The sequence below is a fragment of the Petaurus breviceps genome, unplaced genomic scaffold (genome assembly GCF_028583685.1).
Source record: "Petaurus breviceps papuanus isolate PSGF00001 unplaced genomic scaffold, PetGlider_PUasm1.0 225, whole genome shotgun sequence".
Lineage (NCBI taxonomy): Eukaryota > Metazoa > Chordata > Mammalia > Diprotodontia > Petauridae > Petaurus > Petaurus breviceps.
This window is the reverse complement of record NW_027185889.1, coordinates 14,084,698-14,106,274: the sequence shown is the minus strand read 5'-3', so window position 1 is coordinate 14,106,274 and position 21,577 is coordinate 14,084,698. Positions and strand designations below refer to the sequence as shown.

Sequence of the window (21,577 nt, the reverse complement as noted above, 5' to 3'; positions counted from 1 at the left end):
TTATAAACAAATTCTTGGTTTCAAAAATACTTCTTCAAGGTTTTGGTTCCTATATTACCACTGCATCTACAGACTTTACTGCTGAAGATGGGGGGAAGGGAGCAACACATCTAGAGCCAATATAGGTATTTATACCTCAGAAATAGGCAAATGCTACAAATTGGGACTTGGTATATTGTTTTGTTGATTATCAAGACTTAAGGAAGTGATGGAGAAAATGGTAATAATGCAGTTTAAATTTAAAATGTGTGCTGTGTATATTTTTTTTTCTTTCTGAGAGCCAGTCATTATACATTTACCAGCACATCACTGATCTCTGCAATATACACTGGACATGGGACAAAAGGGAAGGAGAGATAATGCAGAGAGGCTGTTTTTCTGTTTCCTTTTTTGTACGTTTTATTTTATTTGCATTTTTGCTCAAAATATGCTTTTGATGGCACACTATAACTTGGAGTTAGTCTTCCCAGCAGAAGGAGAGTGAGAAGCAAGTACCTTTGCAAGACAAGATGAATCCACGGGGAAATCAAGATCTGATTAAAGTATAACCACACCATATCTAACAATGCATTAACAGGAGTAATTTATTTCTAGCTTTTGGGGGGTGCGGGGCATCCTAAGTAATAACGGGACACAAAATCATACCACTTCATCAATTGAATGACTGTTGAGCTGTAATTAAGTGCTTCCAAATCATAGTAACCATGACTATTACCCATTGCATAGGGAAACCAGGCAATAAATTAATAAGAGGAAGAGAAACAGCTTCGTTACATGGCATAACTCACCTAAAGCAACTGGTAGAGAAACAGCTAAATTCTTGAGGTCATTCACTGGATGGACTGAGGAAGGCAATTGGCTCAAGTCACTGCATGCTTATCTGAGGCCCCTTACTGGCTGGCTGTACCCCAAATATACCAAGTCAATATGTGTACCATTTGAGGAACAATCACCCCCAGACTCTCTCCCCTATGGCATTAACTGGAGAAGGAGAGAACTCTGATTCTTGCATTGGGAATTTTACCAGAAACAGGAGAGAGATTAATCCAACTAACCGGGCATTTCAAGAGTATTCATTCATCAAACCAAGTAAACCTTCAATGGTTCCATTTCATCCCAGCTTCTTTTTCCCCTATTGAGCATCACTTCCTGCTTTTCTACTTCTCCAAGATTCAATGCTTTATAGCTTTTAAAATAAAATTCCAATTAAATTAAAAATATTAACCCTTCCTTCTGTCTAGTCACAGAACCATAGGTTATAAGTAACCTAAGAGATAATTTAGTCTAACCCCCTCATTTTAGAAGTTAGCAGGGACCCAGACAATCAAACTCATTTACTGAAAAGGCACACAGCTACTTATCAACAGATACTGGTCTAGACTCCCAGCCTTCACCACCATGTCTCAGCTGAATTCTCACCCTAGAATGTACTGCAGCTTCTGTGGCCTTCTAATTTCTCTGTCCTGGTAGCACACAGCTCCCATGTGTGCTTCCCCCAGGGTTTCCACTTTAGCAATGGGGTCCAGGTCAGCCATTCCTCCTTCTTCTCTTGATTCTGCTTTTGACTACAGACTTTACCATCATACCTCAGCTGCCTTCTCCCATTGTGGCCCACTTCTCCCATTGGTGAATTCCTCCCTACACCATTCTGATGAGGGGTGTAGGCCAGCTGGTGAGGGTATGACAGCCACCATCCTTCATTTCTCTCTTCACTCTGCTTCTGACTCTCCAGACTTCTCTGTCATTTCCCCCTCTATTAGGTGCTTGTAGGTAGAAACTGTCTTTTTGCCTATATTTGTATCCGTAGGTCACAGCATGGTACCTGGCCCAGAGAACATGTTTAATACAGGCTTGCTGGCTGCCTGACTTACTTCCTCATTCCCAGGTCAACCCTCCTTCCACATAGTACTTACGAAAAGGTACTTTATTGGTAGGCCTTCAAAGAAATTACAGTTTAATTATTTCTGTGCCTTCTTTTAAACAAGCCAGTTACATAATAATCCAAATTAATTGAGATTAAGTATTTCTTTTTTCAAAAATGTTCTCTATAGGTTTCCTTTAAATAACAACCTATCTTAATGCATATCAAATTATTTAGTTTTGAAAAAAAGAAATTCACACAATTTCTGGAACACAAGCATTTTTTATAAAAGGTTTGTCTATAATAGGAAAGCAGATGAGCAAATTACAAATACACTTTGCACAGCTGTCCATGATTTTGGAACTCAGAAATACCTATCAATATTTAATATGCATGATTTCTGCTAGTTCACTAATCCTGTATGTGAAGTTTTAAAGAACTATGAAATAGGGGTGGCTAGGTGGTGCAGTGAATAGAGCACCAGCCCTGGAGTCAGGAGGACCTGAGTTCAAATTTGGCCTCAGACACTTGACACACTTATTAGCCATGTGACTTTGGGCAAATCACTTAACCCCAACTGCCCTCCAAAAAGAAAAAAAAAAAAGAACTAAGAAACATCAGCCAGAGCCATAACTATGGCGAGACAGATAAGGCTTTGTTCCAGGTCACCAAAATTTAAAGAGTAGCACTTTCTATCTCAGCAGACCTTTAACCCATAGCCTACTCAGTCTTCCACTGGCCTTATACCATGGTATCCTGTGTCTAATAGGCGACCACCCTGTTCACTTTCTCAAGTTCTAGGCCATAGGCTCCTGTTCTGCCTCTTGGCTGGGAACCAGAAACTCACCATATCTGTCACATTCTCACCACATCCCAGGGCTTAGGGGACAATATTCATGTACTCTGGGGAAATGGGGGAGGGGGTCAGAATTCATTGGGTGCATTGCTGGCACACAGGCCAGACATGTTGGGAGTAGAGACAATCTTTCCTGGGTACAGCTGTAGCCAGCTCTGAGTGGTTCACATGAAAGCTACCCTTGGCACAATGAAGACAAAGGTCTGGGGTGCGAGAGGTAGGAATACAAGGCCTTCTGGGAGTCCAGCCAGTAGCTGCCTTGTAGTCTCTTCCCCACCCCCCTCATCATCGCCACCACTACAGATGACTTTCTCCACGCACCAGCTTTTCTAGTTATAGTTCTGATATAAGTTATTATTATGGTAGGTGGCCATTTAATTTTTATTTTAAATGCTTGTAACACAGAAAGGAGGGGATTTCTTAAAAGAGTACAGTAAAGGTATTTCTAAGGCAATGATCTTCAGGGGAGCCATTTTGCAATCTCTTCTTACCTTTGATAAAAGGAGAAATGATGAAAGAGAATTTTCCACAGAAGAATTTGTAGCAGATAAAAAAAAAATCCAGCCCTCCCCTCAAAGTGGAGAGTAGAGTGGGTGGGAGGTGGGATGGAAGGGAGGGAAGTGTAATCAGTCTTTTACACTGTATCTACTATGTTATTGGTTTGCATTAGCCACACATGTGCAAGCTATACTGAACTGCGTATCTTCCCAGTAGGGGTGAGTGACAGGGAAGGAGGGGAATGAATCTAGAATTGAAAGTTTTGAAATCAAATATTCAAATATGTATATATATATGTACTATTATTAATACCATCTTACATGTAATTGGGAAATGGGATGTGCAGGCACTGAGGCATAGAGATCCACTGGAAAAGTGGAAAAGGGTATGGGGGAAAATGTGGGAGAGAGCAGATTGGAGGAGGGGATATCCTGTGGGACTGCTATTTTGGGGCGGTGGGTGGGGGAGAAATGGGGAGAAAATTTGTAACTCAAAATCTGGCGGAAACGGATGATGTAAATCAGAAGTTAATAAGGCATTAAAAAAATTAAAAAAATCCACTGAGATGCATTCAGAGTTCATAGATTTAAAGCTGAATTATTAATGTTTCATATCCTTCCCCCAAAGCAAGCAGCAACTGGTGATATTTGATATTTTACTTCTGTGATGGATTTTGAAGTGTTCATTTTAACATAAAAACCACTGAAAAACTAATGTGTTTAAAATATTTGGGAAATAGCAAATTAGGTAATAGAATTACCATGCTAATTTTCTATTGTCTAGAAATAAATAAAAAACAGAGCAAAGCATGTCAACAAAACTATGTGAAGTTCTTTTGCATTAATGACTGAAGCAAAAGAAAAGTAAATGTAGGAATAAGTAAACTATAAGTCCACAGAAAATTTGAATTCATTAGTGGAAGACATATTAAAAATTTAATGACAGCATAGCATATTATTGCAGAATTTCCCCCAACGAATGCTATCTACAAATAGAAAGTTTGTAATTATCCAACAATCAATGAAATTAAAATTTATAAAGCATTTCAGATCTCAGGTGAAAGAGAGAAAGGACAATATCTCTTTATCTGGATTGACCTTTCCACAGCATTTGACATTAGTGACCAGCCCTTTTTTTCTTGATACTCTCCCCTTCCTTCAATTCCATGACCTCTGCTATCCTGCCTCTCCTACCTCTCTGACCTCTTTTTCTTCCTAAATGTGGAGATAACTACCCCAAAGCCCTTCAATTCAGTCTATTCATCAACAAGCATTTATCAAGTGCCTACTATGCCTAGCATTGTGTTAGGCACTAAAATACAAAGAAAAAAGTGAAAGCTCAGCCCTCAAGAAGTTTACATTATATTGGGTGATAGAAGATATTAGAGGATAGTTCTTAAACCTCTTCTTTTTTTATATTATTTGAGATAGATAGATGGAGGAGATGGATGGATGGATGGATGGACAGATAGATGATGAAGAAATGATAGATGAGATAAATTATAGATGAGATATGAAAGAAAGATAGATGATAGATGGAGAGCAATAGATAGATGGACGGATGGATAGACAGACAGATAGATAGATAGACAGACAGACAGATTTATTAAACTCTTGCTATGTGCCAGGCACTGTGCTAAGTGTTAGAGATGCAAATATAAGCAAATAATACAGTCCTTATTTTCAAGGAGCTTCCATTCTAAGGCGAAGATGACTTCGGAAGGATTGGAAAGCCAAGAGGACTGGGAGAGAGGGGACCCACACTGGGCAATGTGGCAAGTGAGGAAAAGAATGAAGAGTCTTACAAAGTCCAAGCAAGAGTGAGATAAAGCACAACTGGGATCCATCATAAAATGGGGGTCCTGGGGTTCAAGTCACCAATCAGAATCAGAGGACATCAGGTTGAGAATTCTTCAGGGTGATTATGAGACTAGTGGGAATGATGATGAGACCCATGGCTTCAGTTGTTACCTTGACATATAGTATTGCTAAATCCACCTACCTGGCATTGTCCTGAGTTCCAATCTCACTTTTCCAACTGTTTGCTCTATATCACCATCATCAAATTTCCTACCAACCCTTTTAACTTGGCATGTATACAATTGAACTTCTCTTCCCTCAAAACCTGTTTTCTTTAGACCTCAGACTATATTATAAAGTAACAGTGACCAAAAACATTTAGTACTGTGTAAAAAATAATGAAGTAGATCAGTGGACCAGACTAGCTAAGTGAGAAGAAAAAACAATGAAACTCAAATACCCAGTGTTCAATAAAAACAGAAAACATAAATTACTTAGAAAAACATTCTCTATTTGACAAGACCTTCTAGAAAACTGGAAATCAGTCGGGAAGAAACTGGACTCAGGACATTTTATGCCATATCCCAATGATAAATTCAAAATGGATGTTTAACCTGAATATTAAAGATTACACCATAAAAAAATTAGAAGAGAAGATTACATACTTTTTCACAGTTATGGGTAAGAGATAGATTCTTAACCAAACAAGGGATAAAATCAATTACAAATAGAAAATATATATTTATTTCAAGTAGATAATAAAAATAGATAGTTTTTATTCTATGAAATTGAATAGCTTCTACACAAACAAAATACATCTAAAATATGAAGGAAGCAGTCACATGGGGGGAGAAAACCCTTTGGATCATATTTCTCAAATAAGGATTTGGTATCCAAGATAAGCAGACCACTAAAGAAACATAGAAATAAATACATAAGACCAAAAGCCATCCCCGTAATAGATAAGTGGCCTAAGGGTATATAAACAAACAGTTCTCAAAAGAATTGCAAACTATTAATATCCATGTGAAAGAATGCTCCAGATCATGACTACTAAGAGAAATGCAAATCAAAACAAACTTAACATTTCACTTCACACCAAGCAAACTGGCAAAGATAACAAAATAGGACAATAGTCAATATTGGCAGGGTCAAAAGAATTTAGGCATACTAGGGCATTGTTGGTAGAATTGTGAATCAGAATAATCATTTTGGAAAGGAATAGGTAATTATGCAAATAAAGTGACTAAAATGTCCATATCCTTTGACCCAGAGATTCCATTCATTGTTATATAACTCAAGGAGGTCTTCGATAAAAAAAAAAGTCCCTATACACACCAAAACACCTATAGCAATATTTTGTTCTTGTTGTTAACAAAGAACTAGAAATAAAGTAAATGTCCATTGACTAAGCAATGGTAAAATAAACTGGGCTACATGAATGTTACTATGAATATTACTATGCTATAAGAGATGGCAAATTTAATAAATACATTAAAACATGGAAAAATACATGAACTGATACAGAGCAAAGTAAGCTCTAAAACAAAAACAAAAACCAATAGATACAATGACTTCAACAAGGTAAATGGAAAACAACGGAAAAATGAAAAAACTGATCACCATAAAACAAGTGAAAAGGAAGGGTGCAAATTTATAAATACCAAACAGAACCCCAGAAACATGTGCAACAAAGAATACATCTTCTCCCACTCCCTTGCAGAGGTAGAATCCAGTCTAAGGGGTTAGAACACTGCAAATATGTTCAGATTTTTTTTTTGAAGTATTAATAGATTTTGCTGATCTTTTCCCTCACCTTTTCTTTTATTTTTCTTCTTACAAGGATGGCCCTCAGAGAGGGAAGAGGGGAAGGGATATAAGGGAAATTCAGGTGATACAAAAACAGAAGATACATTTAAAAAAAAATTTTAAGCTGTTTCTCCTAACTTTCTCAGCACCAAGAGTCAGTCTCTGATTCCACAAGATTAATATCTTAGTACTGGAAAAGCATTGGATATGAGTCTTATCAATTTGACTTGGAAAACTATAGCCTATGTATTGTCTACATCCTCTGAAATTTTAACATCTGGTACATAAAACAAATCTTACATTTGTTCCATTATCTTACAAATCTTCCATTGCTGATGGAAGGAATTTCAACATTATGATATCTATGTGATCTCCCTAGGTCTCAATTTACATATCTGTAAAATCAGGGAGTTGAGTTAGATGTTCTCTGATGTGTCTTCCAACTCTAAATCTATGATCCTAATAAGTTGGAGAGGCTAAAGTGATAGGTAATGAATACCATGAAATTCTGATTTTAGCAAAAATGATCGATTCCTTTTGTGGCAGCTAGATGGTGCAGTGGACATAATGCTGGGCTTAGAGTCAGGAAGACCTGAGTTCAGATCCAATCTCAGACATTCACTAGCTGTGTGACCCTGGGCAAATCATTTCACCCGTCTTAGTTTCCTCATCTGTAAAATGGCGATGATAATAGCTCCAACCTCATCGAGTTGTTATGAGGATCAAGTGGGAAAACACTTGTAAAGCACTTTAACATAGTGCCTGGCACATAGTAGGTGCTTCCCTCCCTTCTCTTTATCCCCTTTTTCAAAGTGTTTTCTTATATATATTAAATTTCAATGTGTAATTTAACATGTCTGAATATAAACTAAAGCCATAAATCTGGCTAGGTAGTTGAGAGTAAGTATGGAACAAAATGAGATGACATAGTCTAAAATGTATTGATATTCCTGAATCACCTAAGCTCCCTCCGATTGCTGGAATGCCCAGTTTGGCTGCTTAAAATAAGGACCAATCACTAAATCTAACCATCGTATAATGGCAAGAAATTCCCCAGCAACCTGTAATTGCACCTTTAATCAAAGATAAGTTGCAAGCTATTGTCAAGAATACAAGATATAAAAATGCCCTTTCTTACAAGATTCACATTTCCCTCAGGTTCATGGATTTTTGCTTTTTTGTTTCTTGTTTTATTTTCTTTTTGTAGGAAATCAGATTCACTTTCCTGGTTTGGAGATGGGGTTGGGGGTGGGGAGAGAGAACCAATCATTTCATATTTACCTTTCAGACCCTGTGTAATGAGATCACAGAGGCCCAACCTGCCAAATGCAAATAGACATTCTTTTTTTTTTCTTTGCCTTCTTTGTTGTTGCTTTCAAATCTACCCCAATCCCTCCAGAATAAACCTTGGAGAGGACTTTTACATAACTTGCAAGAAACAATGGGCAACTGCGCCAGGGCAGATTCCACCAAGTCCACCCCGTGGGGCTGCTTGGACTGTTTTCTCATACAAGTGGAGTACAGAGGACACATTTTGTGCTTCAAGTCGATCTCCCTGGCTTATCTGCTGTAAACTCTGGCTTCTGTACAGTGCCACGACACTCACTATTTCCTAGAGAACCGATTCTGAGAAAAAAGAAAGAGCCCCACTTCCCTAGAAACATTAAATTAACACAAGGGATCTGTAAACGAAACAGCAGACGTTTGAAAGCCTTCCCTTTGACTGTTTCCTGCCTTCTTGGAAAATCTCTACATTAAAATAGATTGGATTACAGTACAGGGCCAGTTGCTACTCAAGAACCTCTCTCTCTCTCTCTCTCTCTCTCTCTCTCTCTCTCTCTCTCTCTCTCTCTCTCTCTCTCTTCAGTAAAGTTCTAATTTTTTTAAATTTCATTTCATTTAGTTTGACTAGTGTCTGTCTTGTGGAGATCAGGGGACAGTGTGTTGCTGTGGGGTAGGGGGTGGAGAGAGCTGTTACATGGATAAAACTTTCCACAAAATTGCCTTGCAAATCAGACGGAAGATTGGGGGGGGGGGGGGGAAGGGGGGGGGGGGTTAAGGGTGGGCGGATAAGGGAGGAGAATAGACTGGGGAAGGTGAGGGCATAAGAATGTGCAACAGAAATACTGAATTTTTAAAAAACGAGATTTTGTCAAAGGTGTCAGAGACTTTAGACCTCACCAGCTCCCTCTCTTTCATTCTCCCTCCCCCACACCCCATTTTATAAAAAAGGGAACTCTGTATTGCTCGCTGGGTCTCCAAGGCTCTTTACTTGGTGGACACAAAGGAATAAAATGACCTAACAGTGTTGCCAGGGAGTCCGAAACAGAAGCAGGACAGTTTGCTCCCCCTAGGCTCGCTGCAAACTAGTCCAAAATGGGAATCCCGCACTGCACGACTGTGCATTTCAGCATCACACAGAAAGCCTTTGTGAAGGATGTTAATTTCACCTCATTGTAAGTTTCCTGTTTTCAGGCACTCTAAATGGGAAAGTTCCCAAGTTTGATTTCTGAGACTTTTTGCAGCAAGAGCACCTATCCTGATTTTTACATCTTTCTTGGGATGTTTACAGTCTGCCTTGTCCCATACATGAAGAAGGCTATTTATGCTTTCTAGTAAATGAAACTAAAATACTAAACGCCCTAATATAGGGCTCAGTGCTAAATCCAAATATTCAAAAGGCACATTCGTATGATCCTAGGCAACATATTTAACTATGTATAAAAGTGACAAAGCTAATTTCCAAGAGTTGCAGCTGCACAAAATATTCAATGGGTCATCTAACAAGCATGCAGCCCCCTAGGAGCAAAAACCTAGGATGAAGTTTTTCCTGATTTTCTACAAGCATTAGGGAACAAGCAAAGTCTACCATGCTACCAAAGTCTATTGTAATACTGATGATTTTTTTTAATAACCGGAAAAATATAAGAATATCATCTCTTTGCTGTTTTGAGATTGTCAATCATTTTCCCTAAGGCTAAGATTTTTAGCAAACTGGACAACCACAGAGAAATCCTAAATTTCAGCAGCACACACTAAATATATAAAGCTGTTTTAAAACTGAAACTTCCCCATACTTTAATAGGTATTTAGTTTATGAAAGAGGAAGAGCCAAACGCAGACACTTAATTTGACAGCATAAATAGCAGACTGATGTTCTTTCCAACCAAAATTAAAACAAACAACCATGTCTCCCAAGGAGCAATAATATTATTATGGTGTTATTAAATGAATACCAACACTGGAAATGGTCAATACTTAAAAAAAAAAGAATGAAACAATTTTTGCATTATCACAGAAGGTTAAGAATAGCTGATTATGATTTGGAGGCTATCTCTAACTTCCACAGAAACATTTTCCACTATTATTCTTATAAGTAAATCCACAGCAAACACACACACACACACGAAGACTTGCAAAACAAAATTAAATGACTAGAAGTTTTTTCAACTTTTAGCAAATCATGGATTTATTCTTCATAGCCAAAGAAAAATCACCATGCTTGATGATCATAGAAGAATTGGGGATACTTGAGCCTATCTACTTCCTCCTAAACGGTATTTACCAAGTTCCTCATTGCTGGAAAATGTGTTGCCTCTTGTTAAAATATTTATGAAAATAGAAAATCAGACTGGTGAGCAGGGGCAAGAATACTTCTGATTGGTTTGCTTAAATTTCTGATATTTGCCATTAAATAAATCAGAACTCTCTGCTTTGACCAATTTCTTGTTTGTCTAGTTTAAAAATTCAGATGAAGAAAAAATTAATGAACAAGTAAAAATAATTAATACTGACTAGCTAAAAGTAATTTCAATAACTAGAGGGTGAATTAGAATCACTAATGTTTAGTGGTTTTTATGCTTTCTCACAGAAAACACATTTAAATCATTAGATTCCAAATGTTATTTATTATAAGTATACAAATTATAATAGCTAAGTGTATTTTTATTCAATATATTTTACTTTTTTTAACTTAAATTCCTTCACCAAAGTTTAGCTTTAGTTTGTGGTTTAGTTCTTAGCATACAAAACTTAGGTTTTATCTAATGAAAAACAGCAAAATGTCCTCTCAACCAAAGGGGATTAAGTATTCACAAAGCAAATGTTTCAAACATTCTTATAATTAAAGCCTAGTTTTTCTACAGAAGAAAAAGAAGCCAAAGCACAATAACCATAAATCAAAAGCAGTGTAGTAATTAGTAACATCTATAATGAAGAGTAATGTCTCATTTATATGATCCTGGCTTTTGTATTTATGCAGTAGTATATTGTTTTATTTCTTTTTCAGAAAAGGAAATAAAGTTCCTTTTTTTAAAGTGAAGGACTTTATTACAACAGGAGGAAAAGGGTTCCTAGCTGCCCCTCTCTTATAGAAATTGGTAGATTAATTTTAGTTATTGAAACTATTAACATTATGATAGCATAGAAAACCAAAAGAATAAGACAAAATAAGAGATTGTGGGAAATAGTTTTGACTGCTTCAAATTATGCTTTCCTAAAAAGGTTCCTAAAATATCAATATTATGCCTTCAAAATTCTGTTTTGAATTACAAAATGTGCAAAACCAATAAAAGATAGGGAAGCTAACCTTCTATAATGCATGCTAATTTAACCCAAAAGCATATTTTCAAAATAAGCACTTTAAGAAACTGAAAATGATACACAATATCAGCCTTTAAACATGTCCATAAATCCAATAAGGAATTCTCTAAGGAGAACTTATTAAGTCAGGTAAGTAAAGGCTATGGCTCCCATGACCAAAAGGGCTTGAGAAGAGAAGTTACTAGGAGCGGGTGTGCTGCCCAAAAGGGGCAATCCATCTTGTCGTGCCTGCTGCTGCCAGCCCCAGAATCACTTTTTTTTTTTTTTTTGCTTAGCTTCCTCTATTTTACCACTGCATCTCCTGAACTGAGGGAGGCAAAGCTACCCTTAGGGCATCGACTGATATATTTTGCTTTTAGAAGACAGTGTGGGGAGTGGAGGAGGCAGGATAGAAGAGAGGGGAAAAGAAACATTTCATTGTTTCAGTCATTCCATTTTTTTCTCTCTTTCTGATAGATGAAAAATTCCCCAATATCTACCCATCAACATCACATTTCCCAAAGAATTGGATATTAGAAAGCTCCCTGGAAAGGAGAAACCACCGGAAAATTAACTGACTTCTTTTAAAAGACTCTAGATTGAGATTCTACAGTCAGTTTAGTAGGCATACAACTTTTTGTTTGTTTTTTTAAAGGCATCCACTCTGACCTACTGATTTTTATTCAGTTGGAGTCTGATTTATATCCTCAGTAGTTTTCTAGGAAGAAGCAAGACTCTCCCTTGTTTACAAAGATAAGGAGGCAGCAGGGTACTTCTAAACTTGGAAATACTCTAAATACAAAATAAAGGCCTAAAAAAAGTCTGTGTGTAGAGGTTTCTGGGGAGGGTGTAAGTGAAGGAATAGGGAGGAGGGTGTCAGATGGAAATATAGCAAGGAAGAATTAAAGAAAGAAAGAGAAGATAAAATGCAGAGAAAGAATGAAAAAGAAAGGAAAAAGAGGAAAAAAATTAGAAGAAGGGGAGAGAGAGGAGAAAGAGAAAAAAAGAGATAAGGAAGGAGGAGGAGAAAAAGGGAGAGAAAAAGAGAGAGAGGGACTTCGGAATCTTTTCTTAGAGAGGGACATTTTAACTTCATTTTGATATAATCTCTGTTCTGATTAGAAGTTTCAGTTTTGCAGTTTTCCTGAAATACTTCATAACAACGGCTTACTTTTCTTTTTAACTTCAGAAAACTGTTTGTATTAAGTTTATCTAACTTAAAAGTTCTTAAAAGAGGTTACAATTAAGATGGGGTAGTTGTCTGACTCCCAATAGGCAAAAAGGCCAGGCAGGCCCTACTTGCCCAGACCCAACTCTCCTTTTCAGGGCTAGTCACCAACCCCCCCACCCCACCCCCATGTCCTAGGCCTTTTCTTCGATGTTCCTTTCTCCTCTGAATCCCCAATCACATCCACCTCCACTTCAGAAACTATCAGTCAGCCTTTCTCCCTCTTTTCTTTCCCTAAAAAACAAAAACAAACAAAAACCAGGCCAGAAGAAACCAGTGGTTCTTACTCCAGCTGACATCACAGAGAAGAAATAACAGAAGAACATGCCTGCCCTATTCAAAGAAGCCATGTGATCACCCTAGTTAAACCTAGTTCTTGCAGCAAAGAGTGAGCAGGAAGGGATTTGTTTATGAGTCTCTCCCAGCTTGCCTGCCCTATAGTTGTCTTATCCTGCCTCCCTCCAGCCTCCTAAATGAATTTATGTAATGGGCTTAATTCCTCACCTCTTCTCAGTTCAGATTTCTAATGCTGCAGGTTCCAGCCTTCTGAATTCCCCCAAACAACATTCCCTAACAGATAATAAGCATACAAATGCAAGCACGGCTTTCTGGCTCCAGTTCTTGGAATCATAAACTGACTACCAAGTTTCTTGGCCTAGGAAAGAAATGAAAGGCCAAATGGCTGCTTTTAAAGGTATACTACTAAGGATCATAGGATTAGAGATGGATAGCTCAAAGGACCTGAGACCATCTAGTTACAACCCCTTGATTTTACAGAGGGTGTCTGGAGATGTTAAGGAAATTGTTCCAAATCACACAGAGATGGATTGTGAAGCCAGGGCCTCTCACTGCTCTTTCAATCCCACCACAGTCTTGCATCTATACATCCAAAAGTGGCTATGGGCATCCACCTCTTGGATTGGAGGGGGGGGGGGCCTGGGGGACTTCTTAGCAACAATCGAATGAGTTGCTACCACTGCCTCTCAGAGGCTCCACTTCTCACCACCAAAGGAAACTGTGACCTGGAGTTCAATGGTGTAACTCACAAAATGGATTTTTAAAAGTTCCACTGCCCCCTTATCTTTGTAAACAGGGGAGATTTTTGTTTCTTCCTAGAAAACCACCAAGGATATAAATTGAACTCCAACTGAATAAAAATCAGTAAGTCACAATGGATGCCTTTAACTTTCTCATCTTAATTGTAACCTCCTTTAAGACGTTTAAAATTAGACAAACTTAATGTCATCAGTTTTCTGAGGTTAAAAAGGAAAAGTAAGCTGTTATTATGAAGTATATCGGGAAAACTGCAAAACTGACAACTTTAATTCAGTGTCCTACCAATGGATTTTCATTTCTCTTTCATGGACTCAGAGTTTTCAGAGACATTGCTTGAGTCATTTAGGCCATTCTGCCTCCAGACTACAGCACTGGACCAAATACCTGGATACCAAATAACTGGACCAAGCTTCTAAATAAATATTTTATAACCCACCTGAGCTCCATATACTAATAGCTAATAGACCTCCCTGTTGGAAAGTTCTTGTATTCAACTAAACTATAGAGTCTAGGCTAGAGCCACAACCCCTGCTTGTTGATGATAAATCCCTCTTGTTATAGAGTTTACATTTATTTCCTCTTCTGCCTTCAGTGGAGAAAGAGAACAACTGACTGTCATCCCTGGAATAATCCAGTCAGGAAGTAGAAAAAATGGGCCTATGTAGCCTGGTCTTAGGCACAAAAGAACTTTGAGCACAAGTCCAAATCCTAGCATTGCCCTTTGGTTGGGTTTGTGAGTGAATCACATGTGTATATGACCCAGGTAAACAACCTAGAAATTTTGGGGATGAGGACAAAGTTTAAGAGAAGGCAAGGTAATACCTCCCAAATATAGGTGATATTGACCTGAATGACAGAAGTCAGATTAGAATGATTTTGAGCTGATTTTAAAAATCTCAGAATTGGAAACTGTGCAAAAAAGGTGGGGAATCAGACTACCACTGAACCCTGGAGAGCTTTAACACAATGGTTCTCTCTCCTTCTCTCTGTGAATTAGTTTTTCTCTGAGAACACGGGTGATTGTGTCTTAACTGACTTTGTGGCCACATTCAACTTTATACTTGACCATTCCTTATTTCCCATATTCCCCCCAAATATTTGTATACTTCTGCCTCCCCCTGCCCAATTCCTTCTTTTCCATGCTCACTCAGTATTGCCTTCCCTTAAACTTTTAGGAAATATCCTAAGGTCTTTGGACTTGACCTGTGGTTTCTGTACTATTAAATTGTCACCCAGGAAGAAAATAAAATGAAACAAAATTTTACATATTTCATGGCCTAGTGGATAGGGAACAGGAATTAGAGTCCGGAAGACCTGGGCTTAGATACTGCTTTAGACCAAGGGCAGGGAACCTGCCTTGGATACTCCCTAGTTAGATGGCCTGGGCAATCACTTTGCCTCTGTGCCTCAGTTTACCCATATGTAAAATGAGAGGGTTAGATTCAGTAGCCTTGAAGATCCCTTCTAGAACTGTGGGGATGATTCCAAGACCCTGGGATATTTAACTTGGCTCCTCTCTACTGACTCCCTTTCATTAATAAGCACCAACCCCACATTTATAGAAAGAGTGCATAGAGGTTTAAAGACTCAGCTGACGCCTCAGGAAGCCTTTCCTGATCATCTCAGCCGCTAGTACCCTCCCTCCCAAATAACTCTGTATTTTCATGTGTAGTTATTCACTTTATAATATTCTATACATACTCATGTGTGTGTTGTCTTGCCCCTTAGAATGGAGGCTCCTCAAGGTCAGGGATGGTCCCATTCCTGCAGTGTATCCTCAGTGTCTAATCTGCCTGGTACACAGTAGGTGCTTAATAAGTGCTGGTGGATTGATCCACAACCCTTTAAATCACTTTACATATATTTTCTTATTTGATCGGCATATCCTTGGGCTACTATTAACACCATTTTACAAATGAGGGAACTTGGGCTTCCATTTGGATGGGATTCCATTGTTGAAAGTGCATGCAGTATCTTAATCAGGGAGAGAGACAAAGCAATCTGTTTTGTGAGTCAAGAAATGGGGGAGTGTTCACTTAACAGGAGCTCACAAACCCCTGCATCTGGCTTCTGACTCAGCTCCCCAGCTAAAACTGTTCTCCCCAAAGTTCCAAGCATCTCTAAGGGCTCAATCTGCTAGCCTTTTTTCAGTCCCCTCCTCTCTCCTGACATGGCCACTACTCTCTAGTTCAGGCCTGTATCACTTGCAACCTGGACTATTTTGTAGTAACCTCCTAATTGATTTCCCTGTTACTAGCTTCTCTCCTCTCCAATCTATTTTACACCCAGCTGCCCAATAAACATTCCTAAACGGAGCTCTGAAAATATTAGCCCCCCACTTAAAGATCTTCAGTAGCTCCCTAATGCCTCTAGGATAGAATACAAATCCCCTGCCAACACATACAACTCTCCATAATATGGTTCCGTGCTAACTTTCCCAGCTGTTCAATATCACTCTCACAATTCCTACACTCAACATTACAGCCAAACTGGCTCGGTAGCTGTCTCCCAAACTTGCTATTTCATCTTCCACCTCTGTGCTTTTGCATAAGCCTTGCCCTATGCCTGGGGTGCACTCCTTCCTCACCTTCACCTCTTAGAGTAACTAGATTTTTTTCAAGGCTCAGCTTAGGTCCTGGCTCATATACAAAGCCACTACTGATCTCCCCACAAATCCATGGGATATTACTGTTCTCTCCCTCCTCAGATCATCTTGAATTTTCATAAAGAATCATAGGATCCCAGCTCTAGGGCTGGAAGGGTCCTCAGAGGTCATCTTGTCCAACCTCATTTTATAGATGAGGAAATGAGCGACCAGAGAGGTTAAATGATCTTCAAGGTCACACAGGTAGTAACAGGGTTGGGATTTGAACCCAGGTCATCTGACTGAAAATCCAGTACTTTTTTTCATTATTTCCCAATACTACACTGCCCTTTCCTGCTTATCTATGATGCCTGTTGTATCCTGAAGGAGAATGCACCACTGAAGAGCAGGGTAGGTTTCATTATTCCCGATCCTACCAGGGTATCTTACATAGAATAAATGTTTGTTGAATTGAATTCAGTTGAGGAAAGGAACACCATAGATCTTGAGCTGGGAGAGATCTTATAGTCCATCTATTATAAAACAACACACATATACACACACACATTTTATAGATGAGGAAACTGAGGCAAAAGGAGTTTAAGTGGATTGCCCAAGGTCATCAGGTCATAAGTATCAAAGGAAGGATTTGAACCAGGATCCTCTGAATCCAGCTGAGTCAATATTCTTTCCATTATATTAGAGAGGGTAAGGGTCTTTTATAAGTATAAAAGCTGGGAACTGAAGCTTAGATTCCAAGTATTATGCTCTTTTCACTATGAAAAATAGGGAGCACTTGGAAAAGCATTAAGCACTACAGAATGAAAAGTAGTTTGAACTGAAGCAAGATGCTGTACTATTTCTTCTAAGGTCAGAGTGCCATCTTTCATATTGGCTTGAGGTGCATCCATGCCTGGGGATAAACTGCCTTACTTCCCTTTTTTTCTTGACTTGAACTAAGAACATAATATAAGAACATAAGACATACCATACTGTGTCAGACCAATTTAGTCCCATATGTGGTCTCTGATACCAGCACCAAGGAACAAGTTATGAAAGAATATGGTAGTTGCCTTTCATGAAGCTGACCTCAAACCTGGTCAGCCTAGACTTCTCTTAATTACCCATTATGAATCTATCAGTCATTTGGTTATCAGACATCCATCTATTGGTCTTATCTTTTTTGCTAGCATTTCAGATAATGGAGAGGGAGAGGGAGAATTTAATAAGCATTATCTAGATTTTCACTTAGTAATAAAGTGTTGTTTCACATTAAATGACTGATTTTAAATTTTGTGATGTCTAGTTTCACAAATAATTATTTTATTATAAAATTTCCTTTAAAATTTATAAAAATTTCTTAATGATTTCTAGACCTTTCCTCCAATATTAAAGATTTATTCTTTCACATCCTTCCTTTTAGTCAATTCAATTTTTGCTGCCCACTCTGAAAACCATAATTCTCCACTGATTCACCTAATCCCTGCTTGAGCCTGTTTATATTTTCTACCTACTCCACACATTTAGGGATTGTTTGATGTATCATATTTGTCTCCCAGTAGGCAGTGCAGAACCCAGCACAAAGTAGAGGATATAAGCTTGCTGACTGACAAATTGAATCAAATCTCTGAGTTCAATAGCCTTTGTAAAAAGTAATAAACTTAGGTGGTTGCACATGTCTGTAATCTCTGCTAATGAAAGAAGCTGAAACTGGCAGATTCCTTGGGCTCAGGAGTTCTGAGCTGCAGTAGGGTTAAAGCTGATAGGGTGTCCACATCTGGCACCAATATAGTCAGTAGAGATATTGGGCCCAAAGGTGTCCAATGTACTTGTAACATGAGCAACACATGGAAATGGGGAGGGGAAGGGAGGGTTATGGAAAACAAATTCCCACATTGGCCATATCCAAAAATGCCTATCTCATTCTGCCCATTTAGTCTATCACTTCTCTGTCTGAAGGTAATGTTCTTCATCATTGGTCCTCTAGAATCATAAGACTACTTGTTGTATTAATCAGAGTTCTGAAGGCTTTCAAAGTTACTTTTAATGTTAGGACATACTAGAGATCCAGCTTGGGAATTGGTACTCACCTATGGAGCTGTCAGTGATGGAAAACATAATCCCACAGGAGCCTAAAGAACACTGGATTTAAAGACTATGTGGACAAATCTAGATTCTGCTATTGATCATCTATTTGACCTTGGGCATATCCCCTAATTTATCTGAGTCTTAGTTTCCTCACCTGTAAAATGAGGAGATTGGGCTAAATCACCTCAGCATCAGAATTTTTGCCCCAAGAGTTCCCTCCAAACCCAAAGAGGAAGTTCTAGAAGCTGGGGGAAGGGGGGAAAGAAGAGCAGGAAAGCATCTCAAGTGTGAATGTCAGCATGATCCACAAGTATAGGGAAGCTAGCATGTTTCCAAAACCATAAGGATTATAATGACTGAAATATATTTAGAGAAGATCTATGAGGAATAGAAAGGGAACCAGGTTGTGGAAAGTCCCCCAGGGTTCAGTGGGGGCATGATTACCACTGCTTTTTCTGTTCTACAAATACCAGGGTATACAATTATGATATGCATAGCATTGCTCTGACTATAGAGTTTAAGAAACAGGTACCAATGGCATTAGGTCCATCACAGGTTGTGCTCAGAGGACCTTGGACAGCTGCTCAGGGGAAAAGCCAGTTCTATAGAAGGGGAAAAATCATGGCTTCCTAGAATCCTAGTGTTAGAGCAGGAAGTATCTCAACAGTTATCTAAAACCCCTCAGATAATGTGTAATAAGTTTCTGATTCACCTGTTCAATCAATCAATCAATGAATAAGTATTCATTAAATACTTACTATGAGCCAGGAACTGTGCTAAGAAATTTAAGACAGGAAAAAAAAATGAAGGAAATCTGCCTTCAAGGAGTTTCTAGTCAACTGAAGGGAAACAACATATGCCCAAATAAGTAAATAAAAAATACACCATAGAAATATAGACAGGGGTTTTGATTTATTTGGTAAAAGGAGGGCACCCCCTATGACAAAATTTCCTCTACCAATTCAGTTCGGCACTTTCTCTGCAAATCAGTCTTTTATTTTTTATTTTTTGCAAAACAGTCTTAAAGAATTGCTTATAGCACTAAGGGGTTGAGTGACTAACCCATGGTCACACAACCAGAAAGTGTAAGCAGTGACACTTGAGCCCAGGTGGTCCTGTTTCTGAGACCACCTCTCTATCCATTCTCTAACCTCACCAAATATAAATTTTCACAAGTAAATATAAGGTAATTTTGGACAGCATGTAATGGGAATGTAAATTTTAAAGATCTTCCCTGCCCCTAGGCTAAAGTGCCCCTGGAGCCTGGGGTGGGAGGCTTGTTTTTCAGTAGATACATCTTGATTGGCCAGTGAGACAATAAGGTTGTTATATTCTCTGAGCCAGGAGAAGGCTATATAAGCCCTGATGTGAGGCTTTGTTTTGGGGCTCACTTTGAGAAGTGTTCTGTGATTTGATCTGAATTCTGGGAAGCCGTTTTTGAGAGTCCCCCGGCTTTGAAAAAACCCAGAATGTGGAAACCCAGATGTTGACTGGGTATGGATGTAATGGTTGGACAGTTTGGAAAGCTGTCTACTTGATCTGTTTTTGTCTTGATACTTCTGTCTGTATACTTTGAAGTTTGGGGTGCTGACCTTTTTCCCCTGAAATAGGTAAATGATACATATTTGACTGATTAAAGTAAGTTTGTTAACCCATTTTGAGTTGCCTTCCTTTAACAAAGCAGATCCAAGAACCTGTATGGGCAGCAACCCTGAGGATGCTTGGGGTGCTTGCTGCTACACTTGGCAAAGATACTGGAGCAGTTTGCCATTTCCTTCTCTAGTTGATTTTATAGGTGAGTTTCCTCACAACAACGTTAAGTGACTTGCCCAGAGTCACACAGCTAGCAAGTATCTGAGGCTGGATTTGAACTCAGGTATTCTTGACTCCAGGCCTGGCACTCTATCCATTGTGATATCCACCTGTCCGAGGGCCACATAGTGAAGATCTTTCATTTAGAAGTAAATGATTACTATGTGCTTCCTAAGCATTGAAAATATAACTAAGAAAGAGAGAGACCCTGCCCACTCATGTGAAAATAGTGGTTTGGGAAAAGTGTTTTTATCCAGGAAGTAGCAGAGAGAGGGTGGTCACTTGACAGATCTTTTTTTGAAGCAATGGTAGTATAGAATCGATTTCAGTCTCCAGAACAGAAGGAAATTGGTATTAGCTTAAAAAAGAAACAAGGAAGGCACTGGATATTTTTGAGCTGGGGAGGACATGTTTAGACCTGTGCTTGCAGAATGTCCATTTGGCAGCAATGTGAAGGATGGATTGGAGAAGGAAGAGACCAGTTAGGAGGCTCTGACAATAAGGTCTTGAACCAGGATGGCAGCTATGATTAAAGAGAAGAAGAAAGCATAAGAAGTGATGTGGACATAGACACAGTGACTGGGCAACTGACAGTACAGAAAGGATGAGGAAGAGAAAAAGGGCAGTGCTGGATAAATGTCTGGTAATTGACTGAACAAAGTCAACCAGACTCATATATTACTTTTATGTAATATCTGTTGGGTAAGACATTTAACCTCTTTGGGCCTCAGTTTCATCACCTATAAAATGGAGGCATTGGATTAGATGACCTCTAAGACCTCTTCCAGATCAATTTCCATCTATGATTCATTCAAGCTTTTAAACCTCGGTGACTGGAGATAGGCGAGTTTATTATAAAATTCATTTGATTCCACCACTACATTATTCATTTGTAATGAGTTTTCATATCTTTTTGATCACACAGAATGGGGGTCCAATCAACTTAAATGCAAGTGAATAAACACTGAAGGTTATGTCTTCCCTCCTTGCCTTTCTGTCCCCAACTTCCACTTTCCTTGAGCTATAATGATGAAGTCATTAACTTCCTTGTCCTTCCTCACTCCCTCCTCCTGCCCTGTGAAGAACTACAAAAGTTTGTTATGTGAACTCAATGCACCAAAAGGAAATGTTTCTTTTGTATCTCTCTTAAGTACAGTGAACAGAACGATCATTTTAAAATACTGGCCCAGAAAAAAACAGATGTTTCTAGTGTAAGTAAATAATTGGGTCACAGGATAATTGGTTAATAGAAGTTTAAAAGGGGAAGAGGTCAATGAAAATCCAAATAATGGAAGAATACTGTCATTTTCCACAACCAATAACCTACCAAAGAACTTTTAAGAACATAATCCTTTTCTTGATGTTGCCTAGAGTTTGTCAATCTGGGATCCAGCTATTCAACAAA

At 38.6% G+C, this 21,577-nt stretch overlaps 1 protein-coding gene across 1 annotated transcript in view; it reads right to left on the bottom strand.

Annotated features, from left to right (window-relative positions):
• CRADD (CASP2 and RIPK1 domain containing adaptor with death domain) overlaps window positions 1-21,577 on the bottom strand; it is a 373,328-nt gene that overhangs the window by 177,071 nt on the left and 174,680 nt on the right. The gene's annotated exons all lie outside the window — the stretch shown is intronic.